The following is an 18,674-nucleotide window of genomic DNA, read 5'->3' as shown; positions in this document are numbered from 1 at the left end:
GCCCCTCTTCTCCTGGGAACTGATTTTAAGCTAAGACTTTACTGCATGCCACTGCCCCATCCCAGCTGTGCATCTGTGCCCAGACTCCATGACTGACCAACACCCACTGCTCAGGTCTTTGGCTAGGCCTCAGACCTGCTCCATCACATCTGATAGCCACAAGTCTACATCTTACTCTGGTCCCTCCTGGCTACCTCTCCTACCTGCATTATCATCATGTTCTGCCCCTGGCTCCTCTTTCCCTGCAGAGCAGTCAGTTCTTACTGCTCCCTTCACACAAGCCTGGAATGGGAAGCTGAGAATATCCTTAAGCTTTAACACTGACAAAACTAAGTTACTTGTGATTTTTAGACTCCTCTATTCTTCCTATTGGAAATCTTGGGGCATTCTTTATGCCTACACATTGGTAACATTCCCAATACACAAGAAATTAAGGTGCCTACTGCAAAAAGGAAAAAAAGTCTAGTTTAAGCAGCGCTGAAAGTCAAGAGTTGTAAACTTGCCCATGCTAGTGCACTATAGAATGCATTAGCTCTCAAGAGTACATTCGTAAAACATTTTAAATTCATTCTTCTAATTCTCCCCCTCAAATTTATTTCTCCCACATAAACCTTCAAAAATACTCAATATTCAAAGAATTTTTTAAAAATCCATTACCCCTGTGCTGAGAGCTTTAGTTTTTCTACACAATACAAGTCCGTTTCTCCGTTTCCTAAAATGTAAGTCTTGCCAGAGTGGGGTTGGGATCAAATCTTTTAATTAATAACAAGCATTTATTCACTTAAGTCTGGCAAAAATTAATACTTTTATATTTCCATTTAAATAATTGTTTTGTGCACATAAATTAATACATTCAAAGTTAAAATAGTCTCACATTCCACTGCCCTTCTCCAAAGATAAGGTGATCTATTAAAAAGAACCATTATTCTACAGGAAGGCCTATGACAGGACAAGCTTTCATTTCTGGCTTTTATTTCTCCTTGGATGTTCAAAGGTAACACCCCTCCTTTCCATCTCTTATTCATTTTTAAGTACCTCTCAAGAGTTTGCAATGCAGAAACTTGTGTACATCAGCAAATCAAGTAGAACTGATAGTAGCAAATATGCAAAAAGTAAACTAAAAGGAAAAGATTAGCATTTTTCAGTACTCCTTTCATTACAACATCTGCATACAGGATTTCACTAGAGTGGATATTTCTCTTTTGCCTACTATGAATCCAGCATTTTGCCATGACCATGAGTCTCAGATTACTCACTTAAGAACATACCACTAAGGGAACTAGTGACTATTTGTCTTTGTTTACTAACAATGACAATTGGATAGTATGGATTGATAATGTATGAACCGTGCCATCCATTTCCAGGAGAGAAGCAGCAGGACCTTACCATTTTTTACAAAGAGTTTCTGTTTTTCAGAAGATGAAGGGCCTAGCAAAATGGCATTCAGTAAGTGTACTTTCACATTTATCCAAAAAGTTGTTCACAATTTTCAGAGAAGGCTGTTTTTAGGAAATTATTAATTTCTATAGGATGCTTTGAGCATTTTTATGTCAGTGAAACACAACAGGAACACATAGTTTTATTAGTATTTAAAGAAAGTTATTACATTCTGAGGCTTTTAGAAATAATTTCTCATTAAGATATTTCAAGAATTATGCATTAAATTAGGATGCTGTCCACAGACAATCACACTACTTAAAGAACAATCTGTGTATCTACCTTGAAAATGCCAAGTGACTGTGTCATTGCTAGTTAACTATACTGCCTAAATGAAAAATACAAGAACCGAGTATAACAGCAGTAAAACCTTTAAGCGTACATCGTTCTCTTATGTATCTTTTACAGAGAGCTTTTTATCTGTGCTTCTCAGTCCATTTGCAGGCAGGGAAGCAAATGCTCTGAGAGGTGAGGTGAATTGTTCAGAGTAGCAGAGAAGGGAACAGAACCCATTCTCCTCACCCAGCTGGTACCTTGATGCCCTCTGCTACACACTTGAGACTGCCAGCTCAAAGTAAGCATCTGTGTAAGTAATATCTTTGCAGAAATGGGCTAATTTTATCAGTTCTCTTCTTTTAAAATATGTACGTGTTCCATTGTACTACATGACAGTCAAAGCTGTCTAAATTGCAATCTTAAGATATTTTTAGTAACAGTCATTTGGCAGCTTGAACGTGCCTTACAAGTAGCCTGCAGAATCTTTTCAGCTCAGACCTTACTCTAGTCCCCAATATTTTTGGGCTCCTTCTGTGAAAATCAACGGTGTTTGATTTTCAAAAAAAAAAAATCTAAATTAAAAAAAATCCACATTCACACAGGAAAATGCTTTATTTCTAATGCTCAGCCTGAGTACCTTTTTAAACCTGGCAAAGAGCCTAATTCTCTTGGGTTTCAATAACATGCAGGATACAAAATGCTCAATATTCACTGGACTTTTTAAAAACACAGATTGTATCCATAAGAGCTTCCTGGTTGCTTGCCCACTCTTGGGCCAGAGGGTGTGAGAAGTATTTGCAAGTTGCCTATTACTATTACCTCCATGTTCCTGGCTGGTCACCTCCAAGGAAAAGAAACAGGCAAGTACACTTCCTACCGTGCTTCCAGGCACATAGTGAAAGGAGCTGGTGGCAGAGAGTAAAGGGGCCATTTTCACTCTTTCCAAGAATATACAACAATCCAGGTCTCAATCTGTCACCATGCCTTGTACAGTTTTAATGTTGCTTTTTTAGCATCTTCACCACCACCCCGCACCCCCTCTCTTCCTTCCATTTATTGTAATGGAAGTAATACATTAAGAAGCTATGTTTTGACAAGAAAATCAAGACAAGACTATGGAACTGTTCCTTCTAAAGTAATTAAAGTAAAAATTCATTTTAGCAAGGAAATCCGAGTTTTAACTGGTAATTAACAGATTATTCCAGACAGAAGAGTCAATTTTCATATAGTATAATGACAGGTCATTTTTTTTCATAAAAATCTTGAAAAGGCTTGTGAGCATTCTGTCAGGTTTCAGCCAACATGCTGTCGAACACCAAGGCCTCCAGGAAGTAAGTTTATTTTCTATCTTTATGTGCAACTGAATTTTCTCCAGGGCAGAGAATGCAGACTGACTGTCAAAAGCTGCAAAATCCAGACACAGCACATTTTGCTGTATTCAATTTATCCCTATTGTTTTTAAAATAAGAAAAAAAAGTTGCTAGAGGTACAAACTGATAATTTCATTTGACTTATTTTATCAATTTTACTTTTAGTTGGGATTGTCATTCACAACGTGTTCAAGGGCTCAAGTTCATTACTTCTGTAGAGGCAGCAAAAGAGTTTTGGAACATTGGAACAACAGCCATGAAGAGTCCAGTAATGAGTTCATGTATGCTCCAAAAAACCATCTGGTTATTAACACACTATTTAGTTTTAATAAGATTTTCTTACTTTTTTTTATATTAAAGCCACTAAAGCTGAACTGCAATGCAAAACCTACATGGAACTGACCCCACAGTTTCTACTCCCCAGAACACACAAGTGGGTAAACAACTGGAAAAGGGTCAAGAAAAAATTTCTATTCTATATTAAAAAATCACGTCTAATTTATCTAACGAAACTGATCCCATTGCTTTCATCCCATTAAAAATGGGAATATTAGAAACCAGTCCATTGTAATCAGTGGAGCCCTATCAAGATGAAGTGTCTCTGAACATGGAGTTCATCAAGCACTGTGCATGACAAAGATCATTCAGGTTTATACCTGTCCTATAGCAATTCTTCCTGGACTGGAGAAATCCTATTAAAGTAAATTGCAAAAATTATTTCTGTCATAAAGAACTGGGGAAGAGAGGGAGAGAACAGGAGAAGACATCAGTAAAGTATTCAATAAAGATTCCATTGTTGCATATTTCTAAAGTGACTTGAAACAAGGTTCAGCACTATGTTTCCCTTTCAAAGGTAAAGACAGGAAATTTCAGAATAATAAAAGCTCAAGTCAGATCTCTGAATGCTTAGAATGATATTGTATTTTGTGGAATCAATGGATCTTACAAGAGATTTAGGGCTGTATTAGGGGTTATTTTATCCCTGAAGGAGAGTATGCTAACTGTTTAATATGCTTTGATATGGGCATATCAATTTTACACTTTTACTGTGTGTATTAGTTAAGCTACACAGCTTCATGCTAAACTTTCTGAATAAATCTTAGAACATTTCAGGTTGGATTATATGAACTATTTTAAACGAACTCTTAGCATATTACCTTCCATCATTCCTTCCAGACTCTTCCCCATACTTCCCTAAAAAGCAGAATGCAAATTGTACATAGCAAGCCAGGTAAAGGAGATAAGCAGCATGAATAGAGGGGAAAAAAAAATAATCACACAGATGATAATTCCTGCTTCTGCCCTCCGCCATGCAGAGTTGCGTGCATATGCAGAGATGGCAGGATGGACATGAAAAGGCTCTCTAGGCAACTTGGCCTTGAGAGCCTGCCTGAACTCCAGCAGCATCTCCAAAGCAGGATATGGGTTGCAGTGATGTTTAAAATTCTGCATTCTGCCTCCAATCTATGATGATTCCCACCTTGAGCCCATGCACTCCATTTATGCCAGTGACCTACCATTTCTAGACAAAGGGAATTGAAAGCACCACATTTACTTTGTACACACAATCAGATAATGATGTGTTCACAGGGGACTGATTATCCTCCCAGAAGGCCTGAGCCTGGACACTTACGCATACCTGGAAAAAGTGAGCACTAAATGCTGCCTTTCCAATTTGTGTTTTTTCCTCACTCTACACTGATGGAAATATTGGCCATAGTATTAGCCCATACAGCTTTCATTGGATTGTACCAAGTGCAGAAATGGAAATTTCAAGACTTCATTACTATTTATCTTTAAAGCACTCTATGCTTCTGTTTCTCTCTTATTATAAGCTAAGGAAATGCATAATCAATTGCCTGGTACCTGCACCTTGCAATTAATTGAACCTGTAAGTATACACTAAAATGCTACAAATAAATAGAAGATGCTAGAACACAGTTTGGCCACATTGTAGCACAGACTGGAAAAAAGCAAGCATCAGTTTAACATCAGAAAACAGCTAAAGGAAAATGTAAAGAGTCACTAGAAATATGGGTATTTCTTACAGAGATTCAGAAGTAAGAATTCACAATGAAGGGAGAAAGAGCCAGTCATTCTGCTTACTCTATAGGCATGCCTCAGGTGCATCTTAAAAAGACAGCTGAGCACTTGGGAGTAAAGCCTTGTGGAGTCGGGGAGAAGTACTCAGAACCTTTCCATTCTGCTAAAGAGAAAGTACATATGCTATTTATGCATAAGCTTACACCACACTAGGAAGCTCAGTCAAGAGCAAACCTGCCCAGGGATGTAGTAGAGTCACCATAATTGGAAGTTTTCAAGATGTAACTGGACAAGGTGATAAACTCATCTGTGTTCTTTTCCATGAAAGGCTATACCAGATGATCTTTTGAGGTCCTTTCCAACCTGGGATGTTCTATGAGTCGATGATTAAGATAGCTCCTTTACATTCTGTGAAGCAGGGTATTTTTCCACAATCTTACAGTGACTTAAGACTTGACCTCTCACCAAGACATTTCAAGCCCGGTGTTAATTCCTAATCATGGAAAGACCTTCAATCTCAGAAACTGCAACAAAGTTGCTGTTCAGACTGACGCTCCGCACAGCAAGAGAGGCTAGCAGTACCAGTGAGGAAATCAAGCTCAGCCTGAAAACAGAATGTCATTACCAAGGTGCTGATATCCTAGGAGAAGCAAAATCTACTTAGCAGGAGGTGCTATCTTAATTCTGCTATCCTGTTATCAGCTGTTGACAAACTGTTAATTGACTGAGCACAGCATCCACCAACACAAGCAAGTGTTGAGGAGGACACGGGTTGTCTAACTGGATGCATTCCTGATCTGTCATCATGTTTTCAAAAGATAAGTACACAACTGGTTCGTCACACAGAAATGGAAATCACACCTGCTCCAAGCTGTCATTAACATATTACAATGCCAAGTAACTAGGAGGTAGAAAATTCAAGTTGCATTTGCATCTAGAGCAGGCATTTACTTTAACTTCAAAAATCAGCAGCCCAGATTCCACTACAGTCACTGGAGCAGCACTCACTCTACAGAATGCTAAAAAGGATGTGAAGGAAAATTTTGTTATCTGTTCCTTACACTACTAGATCCTAGAGGCAATGCACTTGTTACGAGGCCACAGATCTTAAGCAAATACAGAACTACTTTTACAATATGAAACAAAATTAAGTTGTGGAACCTACTGCTAAAGGATCCAAAAACTATGAATGAGTTCAAAGAGGGGATAAGCTAATCCACAGAAGTCCATTGCTGACAATTAAGAGATAAATTAAATGAAACACTTATTGGTGCCAGGTGTTTCCAAGATAAAAAAAGATGGTGTGCACAGCCTGATCTTGGACTCTCCCTAGGAATTTGATGTTACCCAGTGTCGAGAAGGACCCTTGGTTTGAGGGATATTTGTCTGATCCAGTCTTACAATTCTTATGTTTAAGTTTAGTCCAATGAGAAAGAGAAGCCCGGCCTCAGAGTCCATAATCAGAAAAAGGGAAATTCCACAAATTCACTTAATCTTTGCAACATTTTTTCTTTCAACTCCGTAGATTCAGAATGAGTTGTCACATGTTTTTTGCTGTAATTTCCAACTTGCAAGCAAGTACAACAACGATATTAACATCCCTCACTAGGGTATTCTGATACACAAATGTTTTTAAAGGCACTCACCTGTACAAAGTGTTGGTGATATGTAAAGTGTTAGTGACCAGTAGGAATGAAGGGGACATAATGGAAAAACCCCTTAGCTCACTTTTAATATCATACAGCTTCTCAGATACATCCGAACACAGAGGTAGAACACTTCCAAAAAAAGCCAGTGTGTTTCAAACCAAACTTCTACATTTGTCAGGAAAATCTTTCCTGAAGATGAAATAAAAAATAGTCTGCAAAAATCCCGAACACAACAATGCAACATTTGTCCTTACATGAAGAATGGCTATTTGGAAATTGAAGAGCAGTAGGTATTTGTTTTGTCCAAATAAAGTACTGAGAAGACATGCAGAAAATACAACTGAGTTGTTCTAACAATACAATGAAGGAAGCACATTTAACTCTGTTCTACTCAAACAAGCTTGGGGACCTTGGGCTACATCAGTCATTCTCTATCTGCATCAGTTTCACTAATCTTGCTGAGATATTCAGGATTAAAAAAATATAGAGAGTGTGTGCACACAGCGTTATGTGTAAGAGGGCTTATACAGACCTTTTCAAGCCTCTGAAAGCCAGAAGCTATAAAGACATCTGCTTGATTTGCCCCTTTATCTATATTAACATTTAACCCTTCGCAACGCTACTCTCACCTGGATGCCTTAGGAAACACAACTGAACAGAGACTTCAAAGCAGCTCAAAGACAGCAAGACATACTGCAAACCACTACAAACCCACAAGATTTACTGTAAATGTGCTGGCAGAGGGAAAAATATTTGTTTCAAGTCAGAGAGAAAGGAAATTTTGATCTTAAGAGACATATTTACTGGGCAATCATCCTTATAAAGTAGAGGAGACTTGCACACTTCCATTGTTTTCTCATGCCTCAGGAAAGCTCAGAAGTCCAAATATCTCCTCTAACTTTTTTCCTCCTTCCAGCCTGCATTTTAACAGTCTTTCCATTTCTTCAGAACTATAGTAGGTAGACAGTCAAAGCTGTGAAAGCAACATAGCAATCTTACTATTAAGTATGCCAGGTTTGCTGTGCTACCCTGCAGAAAAATAGAGAATGATGCTAGTAAGAACCCAACCATAAGTAGCTGGGTGAATCCAATTCATTAAGTACTGTAACTGCAACACTTTCAAAGTTTTAACTGCATCTTGCCTAGGCATAGCAGTATATATACAATTATTTCCTGATTTCTCCAGGAACCTGCTGCTGTCCATTCATGGAAACTGGATACTACACCAATGGGTGTTTGAACTGAATGTGACACTTGTGTTCATACTTTCTGGTCAAGCATACAAAATACACAAAATGCTCTGGCTGTAGACAGCATCAAACACTTCACTTCTCAGCTCTCTTCTCTTGAGGAACCATTTCCAGGCTGAAAGTAAGTAGGTTCTTTCAGATTAGTTTAGCATTTAGTAATCTGTTTCTCTGAACAGCCTATTCTGAACTACAGAAGCAAATCCCACTCTCTGTAACCTTGTTTCATTGACAGAAGCCTGTGACAAGCATACATCCTATTATAACAAAATACTATACAACATTTGCCACTTAAGAAACTTCTCTTGCTTAGGCTAAATCAAGTGTAAAAAAAACGTAAACTGAGGGGAACAGTGGAATGTCCATTTCTAGAGATTTTCAGAGCAAGACTATATGCTTTTCAGTATTACTGAAATCTCAGAAAAGTTTAACTTTAATTTTGACACTAAGTTTTGCATCCTGTGGTTTCATTCCCATCCTAATCTATATACCTTCCCACTTAGCACATCAAGTACCAGCAAAACCAGCATAACCCCATAAGCAGGGCTGAGCCAGGACCTGAGCATAACCCCAGCACAGACCTAACCAGAATACCATCCTGCAGGACCCAAACACAGGATACAGTATCAGCCACAAACAACAAGATTCATTAATAGCTCCAGGTACAGCAAAAGGGTGAACCCAGCCTGTAGACCATCTAGGCAACCCAGGCAAGAACAACAAAAAAACAAAGATACAATATAGGTACTGAAAACCACCATAAAACACAGCTGAAGACTAGCACTCCTACAGCACAGTTCAAACCAGTACACAGTACCCAAGCCCAAGTATAAATGGGGCCCAAAGGCCTATCCAAAGGGGGTGTGGGCAGGGCCCCAGGTGGGGCTGATCAGGACCAACAAAGCCTATTAGTGCCCTCAGGGTAAAAGGAGGACTCTTCAGAACATCCAGTTATCATATAAGGTTTTAACTACATAGTATTTAAAAGGGGGTTTTATATTTTATTATTATTATTATTTGTGAAGATAGGTTTTGGGTACGTAGGGAATGGTTTGGTGTATGTAGCTCATAGCAGGTTCTTTGTGTGTTTTATTAAAATGTAATTGAGGTTAGCTTTTTCATAGTTGTGTTCTCTACTGCATCCTGCAAACTTTTACTGATGTCAGTAGCTATAAACTTTTGCTAATAGTCTTAGTTCTCGTTGTCAGTTGTATGGCTATGTAGTTAATTTTGTACTTCTAAGTAGGAAAATGCTGTTTTCTAACTGTCATGGTTCTTCACTGTATCAATCACAATGGCTTTTAACACTAGGGTTTTTTTGTAGCTTGTCCACCTACTACACTGGTATCTGCCTTTCCATGGAGCCTGGATTAGCAGATAATGTTCTACACATTTGGAGTCTGTAATCCTGAGCTTGCTTACCTAGTCAAACAGATTTTAAGAAGCTAAAAGTAGTGGTTGGATTCATCTGTTCTTAAGCCCTTTCTGTAACATACTTCTATTTATAGAAGGTTCTGGTGGCTACTTTCTTGATAAGCAAATAGAGCCTAGAACATGATGACTGGCCCTTTAAAAGCCATTTGTACTTTTACCAGACATCCTTGCAAAATAAGAACAGAATGTAAAAACAGCAGAAGATAGGTGTTGCAGTAACCTTAAAGGAGGGGGTACACCTTCTCTGTGGTCCCCAAGCCTCATTGAGATTTGATATTTTGGGGGTTTTTTATGCCAAGGGATGGTACTGAGTCCCAAAAGAAATACTGGGCATAAAATATACACTCCTACTTGGGCAGAGGAAACAACCAGCACTTGTTACCAGCTAAAAAGTTCCTCTAAATTGTCTTGTCTTTTGTTCACAGAACAGATTTTACTAGGAAATAACTGAGCCATAAGTAGCAGCAAATGGTAGGCAGACAGTTAAGAGGACTTCCAAAAATGTATATTCCATTTCCAAATGGCAGCCCTCTGTTTGAGAGAATGGCAGCAGAGCTCATTTTTTTGGGGTGTGGTGGGACTTGGGTGACTCCCTGCACATTCTTAAAGTAGTTTTCTGCCTTCTGCAACAGAAATGATATGGTTATATTTAAGAAATTGCTTGGAAGGCTCAATCATTTAAAATAATCTTTGCTTTTTTTCTAAACTGCACTAAAGTATTTTTTCTTCTACCTCAATGAGGCTTCTTCACAAAGACGTGTGAAAGGAAGTACAAGACTGCTGTTGTGTTAAAATTGTGATTTAGCAGGGCATATTCCACGTGCATAGATCTGTATGTACAGCAAAATGAAACAGGTAACTTATAGCTTGCCAAAAGTACAGTTCTTGATGAAGCCAAATCAGAAAATAGTTTTTCTATTATCATGGCCACTGTTCCATCAGTGCTACAAGTATAAATGTCTGCTCAGCCATTTAATGTGGCTGTCTCGATATCTTTGGCTTCAGTTGCCTTCAGGTTTACAGTCTTGGTGGCTTTCTTACATTAATGCATCTGACACAGAAGCAAAGCACCTGCCTGTGGGGTTTTAGATATAAACAAAGAAGTCCTTAGAAGGTCATGATTGTCTCATGCTTTCCTGGTTTTACCTATTCATTTATCATGGAAAAATTCACAGAAATGGAAGAACAAAATGTAGAATATTAGCTGAAAGAATATCCATCCCTTGTGCTACAGAAACACTTGGATCAAAAGCTGCTCTGCTGGGCGAGGCACAGAAATAAGAATTCCACCCGTTCCCAGTGTTTTGAGCAGTGGGACGGTAATATTCCCACTGGGTAAGAGTGTTGCGACATGAGCTATAATTAGGGTCAAGCATGCCAAATGGTATACTTGCTTCAGGAACAGGGCTCTCTGGGAGTGACCAGAGAGTCACAGAACTAGAATGTAAATCTTGGATCTACAGTCTCCTTGCCAAGAGACAGGAGGGTCTAAAACCAAAGCAGACTTGCTTTGGCAGTTGCTGTTTAGCAGATCTCCTCTTTGCAAACTGCCTTTTTCTCTGTGTTTAAGTGTTCGCCAACAGCAGTTTATTATAGGGTCAGGTCTGGGTCCCTAAAAATTACTCTTCGCTAACTTTGATAGAATAAACTATATGCCATTCACAAAGCAAGACAACTTGTTTCTTGCTCAATCATCTGATACAGATGGAAAAAAGATGTTTGAGTATAATTAAACCTTTAAAGTGTACAACGTATTTCAGGTTTCCTTCAAGGGGAACAGGAATCCAGGGAAGTCAGGCTTATGAGCTTATGGATGAAGCTGAAAGACCACACTTTCCATGAAACAATTGCTACACAGAAAGCTGAACCATGGCTAGGAATACTTTATCAATAAAAATGATTTTTCAGTACAGGGCTCTTCTGGCATAAGCCATTTAAGACTACATATTTATAACTGTAAACCATCCTTTAGTTACCATACATAACACACTTACTGATAACATCTGGTTTACGCTGTCCACTTGAGGAGCTGAACGGTACCTAATGGGAAAAGACTGGCAAATAAGGTTCTGAGCACTTACCAACTTCAACATTCATATTCCCTACAAAGCATGCTATTTCTAGTTATCTGCTAATGCATTCTTTGGCAAAGGGGAAGCTCTAAAAGAAACTTCTAGACAAGCCTTATCAGCCCACACTTCACATAAATGTGCACCCCCTACAGTTTTTCTTCTTTCAAAAGAAAAATTCTATCTTGACTTTGTGCTTGACACCCTTGTATTCTAGGGCCGGATCACAGAAATGCTCTGCACAGGAACCCCCACCCCACCCCAAAGAAGAATAAAAACTTTTCTTTACACTGACCATGTTAATTACCAAGCCACGTGTCAGAAGGTTGCAATAGGCTTAGATATTTATGGATGCTTTGGAAGTTGCTTTTAATCAAGGGATTGCTGATTGTATATTTGAAGATTTTTGTGGCCTTGGCAAATAAAAGACTAGAATTTCAGCTTCCTGGAAGCTTGAGTAGTCTTTTTCTCAGACAATTTGCATTTAAAAAGACTTCTGCTTTCATATGTCCAAGCAACAAGATACAATTTCCCAATCTAACAATCGGTAGCCTAATCCAGCAGTACCTCTTCAAGCAAAACTGCCAAATCTAACAGTTTTGCCTAACAGGGACTACCACAGCAGGCCCATGATCACTGTCCCACTACCCAAAAGACACCTGCAACCCCTAGGTGACAAACTGCCTGAAAAGGTCTTTCAACAGCAGCAGTGTATGGGCCTCTGGCAACTGTCACACGCAAGCAGCTGCACAGTGAGCTACGGGGATGTTCTGTGCCAGATGGAGATGAGGCTGGAAGCAGTTATATGGGTGGCCTGTTTTCTCTGGCACCTGTAAGAGCATTTAGTCACCAACAGCAGAGGCCCATTCATAAATATGTCCTTGCAGAGGCTTGTTGATCTATATACCACCTCTTCTTGAAGCAGACAGAAGTATTTCTATGGCCACATAAATTACTATGAAATGTAAGCAGTCTTCTCATTCCACTTTGTAGCAATGCTGCAGAGACTATCCAGTCTGTTGATGTCAATAAAATCACCTTTGTTCAGCTGGCTTTTCATTCATCTGGATTTTTGGTTATGAAAAAGGACCAAGAATTTTGACCTCAGCCTGCTTTACATTTCAGTACAGAAATATTTTTGGATTGAACCCAATTTTCATTCAAGTCACTAACCTCTCTAAAATCAGCGAGGTGATTTTATGATTATAACTGAAAGTGATCTTGTTTGTAATATTCCATGACCAATTTGAGATCATTGTCCAAATAATAAATGGCCTGAAATGTCTGTTGAACACTAGTGATGCAAGGTAAGTGAAGAGATAAACTCGGATCATATTGCATGTAATTCTTTCAAGTAACTGATTTTAAACTGTCCTTGGGAAAGGGAGAGCAAGGACAATTACAGTGGCAAAGCTATTGCAGAATATAGTTACATAATTACATTTCTTACATTCATTGAGCATTTCAGGCAAGTTTCTCTGTATGGTAGATTTTCCCAGTGCCTTGCAATATCTTGTGTAGTTGTTTACTTTCTCTAAATGGTTTCCAGGGGGAAAAAAAGGAAAACAAAAAAAGACAGGGTATTGTTCGTTGTCCTTGGTCTACATAATGCGTAGGTCAGTGGAAAAGGAACAGGAGAAACATGCCCAGAGTTGTAGGTAATCACTGGTTAAACAGGAGGTCCAGGGTAAGGATTTTATACCTATTTTGAAATACTGAAGGAGAGAGATGAACATTACTTCATTAAAACTTGAAAACTCTTACAGAAGACTAACCCCATAGGAGCCTTGGAAATACTGGCATACATATCAAGCCAGCATATCCATTCATTGTTCAGATGGGGGCCAGGAATATTATTTTCCACTGCATTTAGAAGAAGATATATTTTCTTAGCGTGGGAGAGAACAACTACATGCTCTGAAAAGGTAGTGCGGATATAGCGATACATTTGAAAATATTTCTTTATTGTTTCATGTATATCCTGCTGCTTTCATCAGAAGTTGCTTATCTCAGCACTAAATTAAGATTAATATATAAACATATTCACAAAGGCTGGAATTTTTGGAAGCTTGGCTTGAGAACTACATGCAACGGCATCTCGATTTATAGCTTTGCTGCAGTATGTCTGAGACATCCAAAAAATGACTACAAGCAAGAACCTAGCTTAAGACGTGACAGGTTTCATTTTCTCAAACGTGCCATCTTTTCAGGTGAACTTTTATTCTTTTTGCAGGAAGTCCTGAAGTATTGTGACCTTTAAAAGCATTACAGCATGTATTTTGTGTGTTTTATAGTGCACAGCAGATACTCTGCCATAGAACATCAGTGAACTTAGCCTGGGTTTACATCTGTGTCTTTGGGCAGCTTGCTTCATGGCTGAAGTCCTACAGCATTTGGAGCAGGTTTAAAATCAGTACGACATACTGTGAAGAGAGCTGCCTCCTGTTAGTGATGCTATCACTCCTGGAACGGAAAAAGCACTTGCTGTGTTCACAGTACCCAGTGCAGCTCTCAGATACCCAATTCTCGTGCAGTCCCTTGCTGAAGACAATAGAAGACCTACCTGACCTGAACACAGTTTGACTCACTTCTTTAACACAACATGCAGCTGCCAGAAAGGAGCCAAAAAAAGGTTACTTTTGAAACAAGAAGTCACTGATGGTAAAAAGCCATGTATAAAACATATCCATGCCATATCTAACAAATCTTAGTCTAGTGATAAAGGCCTGAATTTTGGATTTGTGTATTGTATAAGGAAGAATAGCTCCTTTGCATTTAATAAGGTTATTTCTGATTAATTTGGGAGCACAATCAGAATGATTCAATGACTGTTTACACTAAAAATCATGCCCTGTATACACCCATGCCCTTCTCACAAATGACAGAAGGGAACCAGTATCATAGTAGAGAGGAATACTGACCACAAACAGCAACATGTATGAGAGCAGAATTTGGCCACAGATGTTTGTGCTAGATTTACTGTCTGATAAGCCTAGCCAGCTTGAGCTTGCATAATCTAATAAAAGCCTAATAATACCTTTTCATCGATCTCAGCCACATATATCAGGCTTTGGAGGTGTCAGGTCTAAACAGAGAATTGTACTTCTGCCTTGGAGATATTTTTATTGCTGAGGAAAATATATTGCAAGAAGCAGTTCCTTACACAGCAGTTCTCCTTTCTCTTTTCCACTTTGGAAAAATAAAAAAGAAAGAAAAATAAGCCAGGCAATAAAAATTCACATTTCTTATCAGATCCATTCTGATCTGATGCACTCAAACTTGAAAGCTTGTTCTAACTTATCTCTTGCAACATCTTTTAAATTCTGAAGAGGCTTGACAGGCAGAAAATGAACAGATGCACATTAGAGGTGGGAGATGATCTTGTAGGAGGTCTGTGCCTGAGTTATGCAAAGATAAGGATGTGGAGGCATGCCTGCATGGTGGAGCACTGTGTGGATAGAGGAATCCCCATCATGCACCTCTTTACAGGACTGGGTATTACATAAGGCTTGCAAATGACTTCCTGTCCCTCCATTTGGTGTCTTGGAAGGTATGTAAAGATATCAATTTAGAGATGTTTCACCAGGAACAGGCCGCCCTCTGGGTTCTAAATCTCTTTCTTTGTCTCAGTTCCCCTGCTGAGCAGTCATCTTTCAAAGCCAGCAAGCAAGCTGTTCCTCTATCTCCCATAGAGGCATCTTATCATCTCAGCTTCCTGAGGCAGGTTTTCTCTGGCACCTCTGCTCCCTAGGGGTTATGGATGCTACTGGCTGCAGGAAGTACACTGAGTGCTGTTGTACTCTGGTGCGCTACCGTTTCAGTCTTTGTATGACAAACCTCACCTCAGTAGTCAACTTCACCTTCTGCAGCTGGATATGCAGGCAAGATGAAAAAGCATATTTTTTGTATTATTTAATATTACAAGATCAAGAACAGCCATTCAGAAAAGCAGAGTAAAATTGTTAGTGCACACTAATGTGCCTATAGTGATGTCCATTTTAACTTCCCTGTATAAATAGCACAAACAACAAATGAGCGGTGTTTTTTTGACAATGAGATACATTTTTCAATGCTAAATACTTTTGATAACTTATCTTTGAATTGGAATGCTTCACAGGACAACTCTAGTTCTTCACATTTACACAGGACAGCAAAACTCGGAGTAAGTAAGAGATGTGCCTGAAAGCTACATTTAACTAGAAGTATTATGGGTACAGTACCCTCACTGGCTTTCTTTATGATGATGCAAAATATGATTTTCCCTTGTCATTACATACTTACCTTTTGGTGGGTAATCATTAGGTTCATATGAACTTGATTCGTATGAACAAGAAAGCTCTTTGTATATGTCTTTTAATAGTCCAATAAAATTTGCAGTCTTATTTATGAGGACAGATATGAACATTCCTGGTCAAAAGTCAAACTCTTGTATAAAAGTTTTCACTTATTTTATGTAGATATCAAAGGCAGAGCCATGGTGAGTTTCCAACAGCTAGTTAGTGCTCTGTATTTATCGATACATCTATTTTAAGCTAAACCATTCTCCTTAAACAAGCTTTAAGGTTAATAAATCCATGTTAGAACATGCATGGAATACTTATTTCTGGCCACATATCGTTTATTCTCCACTACACTATTTGTCTTAAATTATAAACTAAGTTTCATGCTCTTTTACCACTCACATCGAAAAATACGTTGCAACTATTATTTTGTTAGGTACATGTACAGTTTAAATTAAAACTGGAAATATCAAAATTGCTATTGCCTGTGTGATAACAACCTCTTATTTTCGAGTTTTACAAACAATCCATTACAGAAAAATTCCAAAAGTTTAGGAGGGTAGTTCTGGAAATCCAGTATATAGAACTCCAAAAATTACGTAGATGGTGACATTAGGCATATTTTAGGAAAATGAGTGTTAGAATAATTTATTCTGTTCTAGGCAGTGTCATGAATCCATCATGGCACAAAGCGAAAGAAAATATGTCAAGAATGCCAGAATACCTTTCTTTACCACAAGACACCTACACTAATAATAGGACAACATTCAATAAAGTAGAAAGTAGAGCTATAGAAACAAACTTACAGAAAAAGTTTGCTCAATATATCCTCTATACCACATGCCTAAAATCAGTGAGTTTTTATTCCCTTCTTTTTCCAGTGGAAAGCCACACTATCACAGGAGGCTAAATTTTAGTTCATTGAACATAAAGACTCCACACAGAGCAAGTACTTGCAGAGCACAAAGCACATCCTCATGTCCTTCAAGAGAAACACTGATATTACTGCTGGGGTAGTCTAGGAAACAATGTCTTTTGGTGGTCTCCTCTGCGCAGAGCAGGGACTGGTCACTAAGGTAAATTATCATTCCAATATAGAAATATTTGTGACGAGTGCCTGCAGTATCACAGGACATGAGAAAGATACGTCGCTAGGGTTTCTCCCTTCATTCAGATCTACCACGCTTGTTCTTTCCATACTATAGTTTAACTTGCCATTTCATAATCAAGATTAAAACAAACAGTTACAGAACTGAACTCATTAATCATTTTTTTTTTCAAATTCTGTCCAGAACTTAACTGTGCTTCATGGATACACTTCTATCAACAGCTGTTGAAACGTAAACTGACAGCTTGATTCCTAAACTTTTTCTGTAGCAGCAGTGGGAGTCTGGAAGCTGGAAAACTAAAATTCTCCAGATCTATGCAAAGCCAGCAGAGCAACACATGTGTATAGGGTAAAAGTGGAAGCTGTACAGATTTAAGAAAAGCCCAATGAAACTAAAGGAGAGTAAGTTTTCTAAGGGACAGCGTAATTGAAGTAATCACAAAAGCAATAAACAGTCTGTCCCAGGCAGTTGTCTTCTCTACCTGGCCCTCCTTGTTTTCTTTTTTTATCCATTTCCTGTTTCATGCTCCTAATCAGGTTCAAATGAGGTGTATCTCCTCCATCTTTGCAAGCTTGACCTACTTCAGAGGGATTAACAGCGCTGTGACATGTCTCCCCTGTTTTAAGAACACTCTGTTCTGTTTTAGGCATGAAAGCAACATTGCCTTGTTCCTGAGCAGACTTTGCCTGAACTGCAAACCTTCTCTGTGTTGAATGTGGCTAGAAATGACTTATAAATCACTTATAAAGTAAGCCTTTTGCTCTTTTCATCCTCAGGTCTTTCTTTCCTAGTCCTTTTGAATTCACAGGAACATTCCCATGTATTTGGAGCCATCGTTTTACACGTTCCTTCTTAGCCACTTCATGGAGATACATTTTGCCACCTCCTTTATTCCATGTTCTTTGAGAATAAAAATATATAATTATTCATCACCTTGTACCACACAATAAAGCGTTCCTCAACCTTCCCTTCTGCACATCTGATCTTTGTTCTGTAAATTCTAATTTGGCTCCATGAGATCTCAAACCTCTCTTGGTTTTGGCCAATCCTATCTGCACACCCCCCCCCCCCCCCCCCCCGAACCTATAGGAAAAACTAGCATATTTCCTTCAGGTTTCCCCAGTTCTTAGAGAGCAGCAGAATAAAGTCCTTCCTGTACTATTTCCTCAAGAGGGAACATCAGTTATGTGTGTGTCTTCTCAAATAATTTCTACAGCTGTATTTCTTTCTGTTCACTACACAGCTCAGGCCTAAACATTGCTCAAACACCACATCGCATTTTCAAACTATCCATTCAGGAAGGGCACTGATAAATTATAGAAAGATTTTATTTTATTTTATTTTTCTACAAACCACAAGAATAGCTAAGGGATTAGAAAATTTGTAATATAGAGACTTTGAGTTCAGTCTATCTGTATCACATGGAGGATGTTAGAAGATTGTATGTGTTCTGTGAGGCTCTTATTTACTTAATCCTCAGCTGGCATTAGTTGTGGCAGCAAGAAGCTTACGGCTCAGAAAGGCAGTGTTCTATCAATGCCAGGAAGGTGTTGACAAAAATCTTCTTTAGCAATGGCAGGTACTATTTGAATACCTAGTGAGGAGAGAATATCACCGAGTCATTGGGAAGAAGTGACTTACCCTTGAGAAGTAGCAAATGAGAAAAATTTCTGTCACTGTGTCATTTCTACATAGTGTCAGTGGTGTTAGGGGTAGGCCTGCCTCCCCACTCCCTCTTGGAGAACAGTGGAAGCCCATGG

The sequence above is a fragment of the Falco rusticolus genome, chromosome 12, assembly GCF_015220075.1.
Source record: "Falco rusticolus isolate bFalRus1 chromosome 12, bFalRus1.pri, whole genome shotgun sequence".
Taxonomy (NCBI): Eukaryota; Metazoa; Chordata; class Aves; order Falconiformes; family Falconidae; genus Falco; species Falco rusticolus.
The sequence above is the reverse complement of the archived record's forward strand: the minus strand, read 5'-3'. Positions refer to the sequence as shown.